Genomic DNA, 12,959 nt, shown 5'->3' with positions numbered 1-12,959 from the left:
AATCTCTTTCATAAGTTTTCTATAGTTTTCATCATATAGGTCTTTTACATCCTTGGTTAGGTTTCCTCCTAGGTATTTGATGGTTTTTCGTGCAATCGTGAATGGAATCAGTTTCTTGATTTCTCTTTCTGCTGCTAAATGTATTTTTAAATGCAATTTTAAATGTATTTTTTAAAAAAAGACACATTTATTCAACATCATGATCAGACATTTTAGCAATCAACATCATGGGCACAAGAAAACAATTTACATTAAAACCCTTTGTTGGAATGCTTTGCGCTTTCCACAGAACAGAAACTAAAATAACCTGTTATACAATTAGTCACAAAAGCAGTCTCGAGTTTTTGCCCATACACATGAGTATTGTTTAAAACATGTCTTCTTTGTAGCAGTCAGAGCCTGCCACGACCGTGCTCATAAATCTGTTGTAACCTGCAGCACCCCTGTCATGTCTCTGGCTCTCTTCTCCTGCTCAGCTTTGTTTCCTGGAATAATTAAGCCTTCTGCCACTGCCATAGCCACTGCTGTTGGAACCACCATTGCCACCTTGGTTTCATGGTTTGGGAAAGTATTGGGTCTCCACCACCATAGGGCCAGAGCTTCTGCCTCCAAAATGTCCTCCTTTCATGGGTCCAGAATTTGAAGATTGATTGTTGTAATTGCCAAAATCATTACAGCTTTCACCACTTCCAAAGCTGCCTCCATCATTACCAAATCCATTATAGCCAACCCCACTGCCACCATATCCACTACCACCTCGACTGAAGCCACCTCACCTACTGAAGTTTCCTCCATGACCAAAGGCATCATTCCCACCAAAACCACCTCCACGACCACCACCAAACTGTCCACAACCACTTCAACCTCTTTGGCTGGAGGAAGCACTAGCCATCTCCTGCTTAGATAGAGTTCTCCTTACTTCACAGTTGTGGCCATTCACAGAATGGAATGTTTGAATGGCAATCTTGTCTACAGAGTCATGGCCATCAAATGTTATAAAAGCAAAGCCTTTCTTTTTCCACTGCCTCAGTCAGTTATGATTTCAGTCACTTCAATTTTTCCATACTGTTCAAATTAATCTCTTAGATGATGTTCTCCAGTGTCTTCTTCCACGCCACTGACAAAAATCTTTTTCACAGTTAAGTGGGCACTGGGTCTTTGAGAATCTTCTCTGGAGACAGCCCTCTTTGGTGCCACAACTCTTCCATCCACCTTGGGTAGCCTTGCATTCATGGCTGCTTCCACCTCTTCCACAGTGGCGCACGTGACAAATCCAAACACCCTCTGGTGGCACTTGGTGTTTGGATCTCTCATTACCACACAGTCTGTAAGCATTCCCCATTGCTCAAAATGGCTCCTCAGACTCTCATCAGTTGTTCCCAAGTTCAAACCTCTGATGGAGAGCTTTGGCAGCTGTTCAGGCTCTTTGGGAGGCTCTGACTTAGACATGGTGGTTGGAGGGGAGACTTTAATGATGCTTCCTGGGCTGCGTTCATGGGCAGAAAGCTTAAAAAAAATATATATATATATATAATTTTTAATGTTTTTTACTTATTTTTGAGAGACAGAGAGAGACAGCACGAGCAGGGGAGAGCCAGAGAGAGAGAGGGAGATACGGAATCTGAAGCAGGCTCCAGGCTCTGAGCTGGCTGTCAGTACAGAGCCCGAGGTGGGGCTCGAACCCACAAACTGTAAGATCATGATCTGAGCCAAAGCTAGACGCTTAACCAACTGAGCCACCCAGGTCCCCCCCTTTTTTTAAATTTTAAATGCCCCCTGACTTTTGCTACTAGGCAGAAGGGAGAATGGAGATATTGGGTAGGCCACTGGCACTTACTGTCATAATTTCTCTTGAATTTTCTGTACATGACATCCCAGGGTGTGGAATTAAGTTGTCCCCAAAATCAATGAATAAATGAAAAAAGCATTTTTAAACATTTATTTATTTTCGAAAGACAGAGTGACAGATCATGAGCAGGGGAGGGGCAGAGAGAGAGAGTCACACAGAATCGGAAGCAGGCTCCAGGCTCTGAGCATCAGCACAGAGTCCAACGCGGGGCTCAAACCCACGAACTGTGAGATCATGACCTGAGATGAAGTTGATTGCTCAACCAACTGAGCCACCCAGGTGCCCCAAAAACAGCGTTTTTAATGAATGAAAAATTAAATGAAAATGAAAAATGAAAGAAGAAATTTTTTAAAAAGGCAGTTCATGGCACAATACTCTAAAATGAATTGACATCATTTCTAGAGCAGTTTTGGGCTTATAGAAAACTTGAACAGGAAGTAGAGTGTTCCCATACACTACTCGCCCTATCCCAATACACACGTACACATCCAGTTCCCCCTGCTATTAAATCTTGCACTGGTGTGGTACATTTGTTACAATTGACTAACCAATATTGATAAATTATTACCAGCTAAAGAATAGCTGGTAATAGTTCATTTTAGTGTTTTCCTTTTGTGTTGCACAATTCTATATGGGTTTCGATACTTGCATAATGTCATGTATCCCCCATTACAGTAGCATACAGGATAGTTTCACTGCTTTAAGAAATCCTCTGTGCTCCACCTATGCACCCCACTTTTCCTCCCCAGGAGCCCTTAGCAACCACTCATCTTTTTATTGTCACCACAGTTTTGCTTTTTTTCATGTCATATAGTTGGAAACATACAGTATGCACCCTTCTCAGACTGGCTTCATTCACTTAGCAATATGCATTTAAGATTCCTCTATGTCTTTTTGTGGCTTGATAGCTTATTTCTTTTTATTGCCGAATAACATTTCATGGTGTGGACCTGCCACAGTTTGGTTATATATTCACCTATAGAAGAACATCTTGGTTGCTTTCAATTTATAAGTAAAGCTGCTATAAACATTTGTGTGCAGGTTTCTGTTATGATTTAAGTTTTCACTCACTTGAGTAAAAACCTAGGAGCACGATTTCTGAATCATATGGCAATACTGTATTTAGCCTTGTAAAACCTGACAAAGTATCTTCAGAAGTGGCTGCACCATTTTGCATTCCCACCAGTAATGCATGAAATTCCTCTTGCTCCATATCCTCATCACCATTTGGTGTTGTCAGTGTTTGAATTTGAGCCATTCCAAAATGGTTTGGCCGTTCAATGAGATGATGTTATCTAATTGTAGTTGTTGGGAGAGAGAGAGAGGAAGAGGGGCAGAGAGAGAGAGAAGCAGGCTCTATGCTCAATGCAGAGCCTGATTTGGGGCTGGATCCCATGACCCTGGGATGATGGCCTGAGCAAAAATCAAGAGTCTCACACTCAACTGACTGAGCCACCCAGGTGCCTCTCTAATTGTTGTTTTCATTTACAATTTCCTAGTAACATATAGTAATGTCCAACACCTTTTCATATGCTTATTTGGACAGCCTATATAGCTTCAGTGAGGTGTCTATTCAAATCTTTTGCTCATTAAAAAAAAATTTTTTTTTAATTTGAGAGAGAGATAGAGAGTGCAAGTGAGCAAGGGGCAGAGAGAGAGGGAGACAGAGAGAATCCTGTTGCAGGGCTTGAGCTCACCTGACATGGGGCTCAAACTCACAAACTGTGAGACCATGATCTGAGCCAGAGTGGAAAACTTAAACAACTGAGCCACCCAGGAGCCTCACCTTTTACTCATGTTTTAACTGGGTTGTTGAGTTTCAAAATTTCCTTTGATATTCTGTAATAGTCCTTTATCAGATAAGTGTTTGCAGATATTTCCTGTCAATCTGTGGCTTATCTTTTTATTCTCTTGTCTAATCATTTTTTGGTATAAAGTTGTTCATCATATCTTATAGTTTCTTGAATCTCTGCTTATTTTGTTATGTCCCCCTTTTTAGTCCTAATATTATGTATTTGTTGCTACTTCTCTTTGATCTAGATCAATTTCACAAAAACTTGTTTTTTTTATTAGGTTTTTCAAAGATCTAACTTTAGTTTTTTTGGCCATCTGTATTACAGCTTTTTAAATTTTATTAATTTATTCTCTGATCTTTATTTATCTTCTTCCTTCTATTTTGGATTTACTTTTTTGTTTCATCTACTGTATTAGGATGATCACTTATATATTTAACTTTTACTTTCTTATTTTTTAGTGTTAAAAGCATAAAAGGTTATTGATTTACCTGTATCCTATAAATTTTCATATATACTAGTTTTATTAGCTCTCAAATCAAATGTTATAACTTTCCATTAGGATTTCTTCTTTGATCTCTCAGTTATTAGGATTTTTTTAAACCTTCATATATAGAGAGTTTTAACAATACTTGTACTATGATCAGAGAATGAGATCTGTGTGATAGTAATTTTTCGCAATTTGTAGTAAGCTGCTCAATGGCAACTTAATTTTTTATAAATTAATTTATTTAATTTTAATATTTTAAAAATAAATTAATCTATTTTAAATTAAATTAATTATTTAAATTAAATTATTGGATTAAATTATTTAAATTCAAATTAGTTAACAATGTAGTATTGGTTTCAGGAGCAGAACCCAGTGATTTAGCACTTACCTATAACACCCAGTATTCATCCCAATAAGTGCCCTCCTTAGCATCACCCATTTAGTCCATCACTTTCCTTATAAGTTTTAAAAGTAGTTGTGTTCTAAAAATGCTGGGTGCAAGAGTTCTATACGTGTTCCTTAGAAACTATTAATTAATGGTGTTGAAGATGTTCCTGCAATGAATGGTGATTCTTGGATATCTTTACCTATGTAGGTGTTATTGACTGAATGTTTTGTATCTTCTCAAAATTCGTATGTTGAAAAGTAACTTCCAGTATAATGGTATCAGAAGGCGGGGACTTTGGGAGGTGATTAGGTTGTGAGAGTGGAACCTCATGAATGAGATAGTGCCTTATGAAAGACCCATGAGAGCTCCTTATCTCTTGGCCAAGTGAGAGCACAAAGAAAAGACAGCAGTCTATAAACTAGGTAGCAGGCACTCACCAGACAAAAAACTTTGTCAGCACCTTGATCATGGACTTCCCAGCTTCAAAAACTACGAGAAATAAATTTCTGTTGTTTCTTTTTTTTAACATGTATTCATTTTTGAGAGACAGAGTGCGAACAGGGGAGGGGCAGAGATAGAGGGAGACACAGAATCTGAAGCAGGCTCCAGGCTCTGAGCCATTAGCACAGAGTCCAATGCGGGGCTCAAACTCACAAACTGTGCGATCTGTTGGGACAGTTTTACTATGCATATATTCAGCTTTAGGTGATACTGCCAAACAGTTTAACAAAGTGATTGTACCAGTTTATGTACGCTCAGAAGCATATGGGAGTTATAGTTGCTCCAAAACCTTGTCAATACTTGGTGTTTTCTGTGTTTTTCATTTTAGTCTTTTGAGTGAGTATGGTATCTCAGTGTCGTTTTAATGTGCATTTCTTTTTTACTTTTTTTTTTTTAGGTGTTTCAGGATGGAGCAAATTAAAATGCAGGGGTTAATCCTCTACATCTGCCATAAATTTCCCCCTCATGGGTACTTACCTAAAGGAACTTAGACATGGGTTCAAGCCCCACATTGGGCTCTATGCTGACTGCTGAGAGCCTGGAGCCTGCTTCAGATTCTGTGTCTCCCTGTTTCTGCCTTTCCCTGGCTCATGCTCTGTCTCTGTCTCTCAAAAATAAATAAACATTTAAAAAGGGCAACATGCTTTGTATGAAGATATACTGAGGTTTGATTCACAGCTTACTTGCTGCTACTTTGAGAAATTTATTTAACCTTTCTACATTTTATGTAAAATGTTGCTAATAATAGTACCGTTTCAGGAGGTTGTTGTGAAGATTAAGTAAGATAAAATACATAAAACCATTTGCAAAGTTCCTAGCACAGTGTTGTACACAGTCAATAAATGGCATCTCTTACTATATCTTACATTGTTTATGCACATTGCGTTTCTCCTTCTGTTACACATTCTATGACAAAGTAACACAGAGCACACATTAGCCTCTTCACGTAAAATAGTTGCTGATAAAGACTGGTTGAATGAATGATTTTCAATATAAACATAAGGTATTGTGGATATTGTTATATAAGATGGCGTAATTATTATAATGGCAACGGTCTGAAATGCACCGCTACTCAAGAATGCATTAATTAAGCCGTGTCCCTCCTATTTACCTTTATGATTTAACAGTTAAAATTAGAGCAGTAGAGTAACATTACCGGAGCTAATTAGTAATAACAATTCATATTCCATATTGCATTTGTGAGAGTTCCAGAGGCTTCTCCTTTTAAAACCAAAATCAAAACAAGCAAAAATACCACCCCAGAAACAAAAACACAAATACCCCTTTTCTGAAGAGACGTTAAGTCTTTCCAGTTTTAACAGATCCTTTGTTCAGCACTGGAGAAACTGGGGAGGGAACAGCCGCCCTAGCACTTCCGTACAATATGGCGTCGCCCATTTGTACACACCGGCTGGGATTACATCCTCCTAGCCCGTCGCAGGACCGGAAGTGGTTTCGGCCCTAGTGAATCCGGGTGGGTGCGCGCAGGTGGCGGTGGAGGGTTCCAGCTCTTCAGCTTGAGGTGCCGCAGGTGTTCGGATTGGGTCCCAGTCGCAGGTGAGTGAGAATCAGGGACCCGCGAGGCCTTTCCCCCGCCTTCTGCGAGGGAAGGAGGGGGTTCCAGTGCGGATTGAGGGGAAGGGTCGTGGAGCTGACGCTGTCACTGTCTGCGGGGGCGACTTATTGTGCTGCTCCACCGGTGGTCCCCGAGCGACTTGGCCCAGCCCTTCTCCCCCGTCCCGGCGCGGCCTCCCCGCTCCCCTGCCCCGCGGCGGTTCAGCACCCAGGTGTGCCTCGGGGGCTCTCGTCCCGGGCCGCGGTCCCCCACGCGCCCTCTCGAGCCCCTTCGTCTCTCTTTAGGAGCAAGTACCGAACCTACATGGTTTCTTGACACAGTTCAAAAGGAAGCATCGCCCACAGCACCTGGCAACTCCCTGGGCGCCGCGGCGTGTTCCAGGAGGCCACAGTGACAGTTTCCTCCCCGCAGTTCGTGGGGACCTGCCCCCGCCCCTGCTGTTACCACCCCTTTCCTCCCAGACCACACCCGCTGCTCTGGGCCTTGCTGGGAGCCACTTCTTTCTCTTTCGCATCCCTGGGATCGAAACTAGAACCCTAGTGATCAGTACAGAATTGATCCTTGCTCTTTAAAATATAAGCCAACCCAGCCCTTTCTAAGCTTTTGATATACCGATTGGACGCAAACAGACCCTCTTGGTACCGACGCCTTGAAACATTATATTATTTTTACCGTATTTTTAAAATTGTATTACATGGATAGAAGGAACTCCACGGGAAGATTTTGTTAATTATCAGAATTAGGAAGTGCGGGAGACCAGCAGTTTATTGGGGGGAAGTAATGATTCGTTTTGGTCAAGTTGAGTTCGCTTTAAAAATGTATATATTCTTTTATATTTATTTTAGTTGTTGTAGTCCATGCATACAGTCTTTAAAAAACATTCATGGAAAAAATTTTAACAAAATGGGTATTTGATCTCTTTCCATCTCCATCTTCTTTAACAGCTTCGCCCTAAAGTAAGAACTGTTACCAGTTTGGGATGCGGTTTTTTGGGTTTTTTTTTTTTCCAATTTCTCTTTCTTTACATTTATTGACAAGGTATTTGTTTCTATACGTTGCATAGATGTAAGAGTTCATGTTGAATTTTTACTAATACATATTTTACAAATACAGCATATTGTACCTCTTCAGCGACTTGACTTTTTATATTTAAAAATGGGCCTTGGAACTTTTTCTTTGTCCATATGTAGAGAGACCTACCTTGTTCTTTCTACTTGCTCTGTAAATTCCATGGAAGATTAAGATTTCACTGTATGTGAGGTTCCAGAGATTGTTTACAGTTAGACACAGCGTGGTAGAGGACATCCTTCCACATGTGTCTGTCTGTGTGCCCACGTGAACATTTCAAGCCTGCAGGTTGAACTGCTGGGGGGGGAGGTTGTGAACATTTAAGGCTGAAAACTGCCCACCACCAGTGTATAATAATCTCTGTTTCCCTAGATCTTTTAAACATGTGATGCAGTCAGTCCTTTTCATTTTTGCCAATCTAATGGGTGAAAAGTGGTTCTAATTTGTATTTCCCTAGTTACCAGTGAGACTGGGCATCTTTTTGTGATTGTTGGCTATTTGTAGTTCCTCTTTTGAGAAATGTCTCATTTTTATTGGGTTGTGTTTTTATTTTTAATATATAGTAGTGTTTTATGTATTCTGGATATCAATCTTCTGTCATTATATGTTTTAAGTATGTATTCCCAACTTAGTGCTTTTTAAAGTTGATGCTCGTGTTTTAACTACATGGGATCTTTGTCAAACCAAAGTTTTAAATTTTACATTTGAATGTATCAGTCTTTCACTGTGTGTATTTTGTACTTTGTGGCTCTCATTCCCTACCTGAGTGGTTTTCCAGTGGGAGATATTTTGCCTTCCGGGAACCATTTGGCAACGTGAGGAGACATTTTTTGGTTGTCTAACTGGGGTCATCTACTGGGTGGAAACTAGAGATAATTGCTAAACATCTTACAATGCATAGGAAAGCCTTCCACAACAAAGAATCATTCTGGACTAAAATGTCCCTAGTGCTGAGGTCAAAGCACCTTGTTTTACCCTACGGCACGACGGGGTTTTCTTGTATGACTATATTCTCTTCTATAGATTCTTGTATGTTTGAGTTTTCCCTTAATTCCGCACACACATCCAGTGTCTCAGTGTGTGAGTGAACGGTGTGTGCATAATTCTTGTTTTCCCTGCAGTATCACTCTGAATATTAAATCCATCCTTGACCCATTAATCTGAAATGCCACATTTATCACTTACTACTTTCTCACACACACAGTCTGTTTCTGGACTCCCTTCTGTTCTGTGGCCTGATTTTCTGTTTTGCAGGACCAATACCACTGTATCCTATGTCCGATACATATTTTTGGTATCTAGTAGAATAAATACTCCCTTATGATTATTGCTGTCATTTTATTGAAGCTCATATACTTTTTCAGCTCACATACTCATTTAAAAAAACATTTGTGGGGCTAATCTTAGAATTTCTTCTCCCGACTTTTAGAATTAGCTTGTCAAGTAGTTTTTTTTTTAATGGTTTTATTGAGATGTAATTTATATAACTCCTCGTTTGAAGTGTACACTTCAGTGGTTTTGAACATATTCACAGTTGTGCAGCCACCACCACAATCTAATTTTAGAGCACTTTCATCACCCCGAAAAGAAACCTGTGCCAGTTAGCAGCCATTCCCCACCCCATTCCCCAGTACCCGAGCCCTAGGCAACCACGAATCTTTTTGCCTTTATAGATCTGAATATTTTGTATGAATGGAATCATTCCATCTGTGGCAGGCTTCTTTCACTCAGCATAATGTTTTCAAGCCTCATCCATGTTGTGGAAAGTATTGGTGCTCATCGGGGGTTTTTTTGGTGTTTTTTTTTAACCTCTGAATAGAATTCCATCCTATGGTGTGTTTGTTTCCTAGGGTTACGGTAACAAAGTAACACAAGTTGGATGACTTAAGCTAACACAAATGTATTCTCTCACAGTTCTGGAGGCTAGGAAGTCCAAAATCAAGGTGTCAGCAGGGCTATCCTCTCTCTGAAGGCTCCTGGGAGAGTCCTTTCTTACTTCTTCTTAGCTTCTGGTGGATGCTGGCAATCCTTGGTGTTCCTTGGCTTGTCTCTGCGAAACTCCAGCCTCCAGCCTCCGCCTCTGTCTTCACATGGCCTTCTTCCCTGAGGGTCTGTCTTTACATGCTGTTTCTCTCTGTGGGAGCCTATTCCTGTGTGCCTTCTCCCGTTTACTTAAGGACACCATTCCTATTGATTTAAAGGCCCACACTACTCCAGTATGACCTCATTTTAACTTGACTATGTGTGCAAAGACCTAATTTCCAATAAGGTCACATTCACAGGTAGCCCTGGGACTTCAACATATCTTTTTCAGGGACACAGTTCAACCCATAACATTATGAATATGGTACATTTTATTTATCCCCATTAGCTGAAGGACATATACACTGTTTCTATTTTTGGCTATTATGAATAATGCCCCTAAGAATATTTTCATTCTTGGGTACATACCTAGCAGTAGAATTGCTGGATCAAATGGCATCCCTCTGTTCAATCATTTGAGGAACCGCCAGACTGGTTTTCAAAGCAGCGGCACCATCTTACGTTCGTGTCATTATTATCTGTCTTTTTGATTAGAGCCATCCTTGTGGGTGTAAAGAGGTATCTCATTGTGGTTTTGATTTGTGTTTCCACAATAGCTTTTCAAGTGCTTCTTGTCCATATGTGTATCTTCTTTGAAGAAATGTCTTTTCAGATCCTTGCCTGTTTTTAACTGATTTGTCTTTTTTATTATTGAATTGTAAGAGTTCTTTATATATTCGAGATACATGCTTTTGCCAAATACATGCTCTGCAAATATTTTCTCCCATCCTTGGATCGTCTTTTTACTCTCTTGATGGTCAAGTCATTTTTTTAAAGAGTTTCTAAAGATTAAGTTGGCATTGCATTTATATGTTATTTTGAATATTTCTGTGAAACAGTCTTCTCCTTATGAGAAAAAAATGGTATTATAGTACCTTTTGCAGAAGGTTGTTGAAAGGATTAAACGAGCAATGTATACACGATTGTATATAATGTGTGGCACTTAGCCCGTGGCGTGTGCTCTGTGTGTGGTAGCTACTCTAATCTCCCAGCTCTTCCCCGGTCCGTGTCTTCAGTAAAGTTTTCTGTTTTGCTCCATGTCATCTTACACATTTCTTTTTGAGTTTATGCCTAGTTTGCGTGTGTGTGTGTGCGTGGTTGTTTTGTGTGCGGTTTTTAAAAAGTGTCCATTGCTATTTTGAGTGAGTTTTTCTTCATAATATTATAATGGGTTTGGAAAGCTATTGATTTTCTATTCATCAAACTTTCAAAATGATAACGTCGTAAAATTTACGACTTTTCTCCTTATGCAGGTGATTCTTTTTTTTTTTTTTATAATAGTTTATTGTCAAATTGGTTTCCATATAACACCCAGTGCTTCTGCCCACAACTGCCCCCCACCATGACCCCTTCCCCACTCCCCTTCTCCCTTCAGCCCTCAGTTCATTTTCAGTATTCAGTAGTCTCTCAGGTTTTGCATCCCTCTCTCTCCCCAACTCTCTTTCCCTCTTCCCCTCCCCCTGGTCCTCCATTAGGTTTCTCCTGTTCTCCTGTTAGACCTATGAGTGCAAACATATGGTATCTGTCCTTCTCCACCTGACTTATTTTGCTTAGCATGACACCCTCAAGGTCCATCCACTTTCCTACAAATGGCCAGATTTCATTCTTTCTCATTGCCATATAGTACTCCATTGTGTATATATATACCACATCTTCTTGATCCATTCGTTAGATGATGGACATTTAGATTAAATCTTTCCATGATTTGGCTATTGTAGAAAGTGCTGCTATGAACATTGGGGTCCATGTGCCCCTATGCATCAGCACTTCTGTATCCCTTGGGTAAATCCCTAGCAGTGCTATTGCTGGGCTTATGCAGGTGATTCTAATGCAGCCTTTCTGTTAGGAGCCATGGTTCCTTTTTTTTCTTTTCTTTTCTTTTCTTTTCATTTTCCTTTTCCTTTTTCATTTCCTTTTTTTTCTTTTTCCTTTCATTTTCTTTTTTTTTTTCTTTTTCTTTTTAATATAAGCTCTATACCCAGTGTGGGGTTTGAACTCATGACCCAGTGACCAAGAGTCACATGCTGTTCAGGTGATTGAGCCAGCCAGGTGCCGCCCCCTACCCCCACCCCCCATGGTTCTTTTCCATTCTGCCTTCTTCTGCATGATTTGACTCTTCTTCCCTTCCTGGTCTACTGTTGAGTCTCCTAGTGGGTCTTCCTGTCTCTTGCCTTACTCTTCTCCAGTCTAGCACCCACACAGCCACCATGGTGTTCTTTGAAATATGAGTCTGATCCTGACACTCCCCTTGTAAGTCTGTTATTGGCTCTCCATTACCTATAAGGTTTTATCTTGTAAGACAATTTTAGGGCCCTCATGACTCAACTTGTATCTACTCATTCCAGCATCATCTGTCTCTGTTTCCTTATAAGCACATAAGGCTCTAGCACAGCACTGCCCTAATATAATATGAGCCCCATAAATAAAGCTTTCTAGTAGCCACATTAAAAATATAAAAAGAAACACAGCGAACTTAATTTTAATAACATGTTGTATTTAACCTAGTGTGTCCAACTGTTATTTCAACATAGATATAAAAAAGCAACGTCGAATTCATATGAATAGAAATTCTAATAGAAGTTCCCAGGGGTTGGGAGGGATGGAATGGGACATTGTTGTTTAATGTGTACAGAGTTTGTGTTTGGGATGATGAAGTTCTGGAAATGAATAGCAGTGATGCTGCTCAGCATTGTGAAATGTAATTAATGCCACTGAGTCAGACACTTTAAAAATGGTTAAAATGGTAAATTTTGTGTTACGTACATTTTACTAAAATAAAAAAGGTCCGCCTCAAAAAATCGATGTGAAAATTGTCGATAAGATACTTCTACTTTTACTTTGGTTTTGTTTTTTTTTTTACTAAGCCTCCACAATTCTGTATTTTACACTAGCAGTTCGTGTTCAGTTTGCTTGAACTTTTTCACCTATGCCGTGCCGCTCCGGGCCGTCCGTGCCCTCGCACACGCTGGGCCCCCTGCCCAGAGGCCGTGCGCCAGCTGCCTGTGCCCCTGGGCCGTCCGTGTGCATTTTTTAACACAGCACCGGCCTCAGATGCCCTCTCCCCCAGCGAGTGTTTCTCTTGTCGGCACCAGCTCTCCTGTCTTCTTGCCACCCCTGTGCTGGGTGTGCTTCTGCTCTTGGTGCTCTCCCGCTGCACTGCGACTCGCTCACTACACACACGTCTCCTTTTCTGAATCCTGTTTCTGAAAGCA

At 40.4% G+C, this 12,959-nt stretch overlaps 1 protein-coding gene and 1 pseudogene across 10 annotated transcripts in view; one reads left to right on the top strand and one right to left on the bottom strand.

The window, feature by feature from the left end:
* Positions 1-552: 552 nt before the first annotated feature.
* Positions 553-1,449, bottom strand: LOC115301752 (annotated as a pseudogene).
* Positions 1,450-6,426: 4,977 nt separating this feature from the next.
* EXD2 (exonuclease 3'-5' domain containing 2) overlaps positions 6,427-12,959 on the top strand; it is a 52,410-nt gene continuing 45,877 nt past the window's right edge. For 6 of the 10 annotated variants that reach the window (XM_029950257.1, XM_029950256.1, XM_029950255.1 and 3 more), the window contains exon 1: positions 6,427-6,578. The gene's annotated coding sequence lies outside the window, so the exon portion shown is untranslated. The remainder of the gene's footprint in view (positions 6,579-12,959) is intronic. The other 4 variants (XM_029950261.1, XM_029950260.1, XM_029950259.1 and 1 more) reach the window with 2 other exon arrangements.

Source organism: Suricata suricatta, chromosome 9 (genome assembly GCF_006229205.1).
Source record: "Suricata suricatta isolate VVHF042 chromosome 9, meerkat_22Aug2017_6uvM2_HiC, whole genome shotgun sequence".
Lineage (NCBI taxonomy): Eukaryota > Metazoa > Chordata > Mammalia > Carnivora > Herpestidae > Suricata > Suricata suricatta.
Note: the sequence above shows the minus strand (reverse complement) of the source record. Positions and strands in the feature narration are given on the sequence as shown.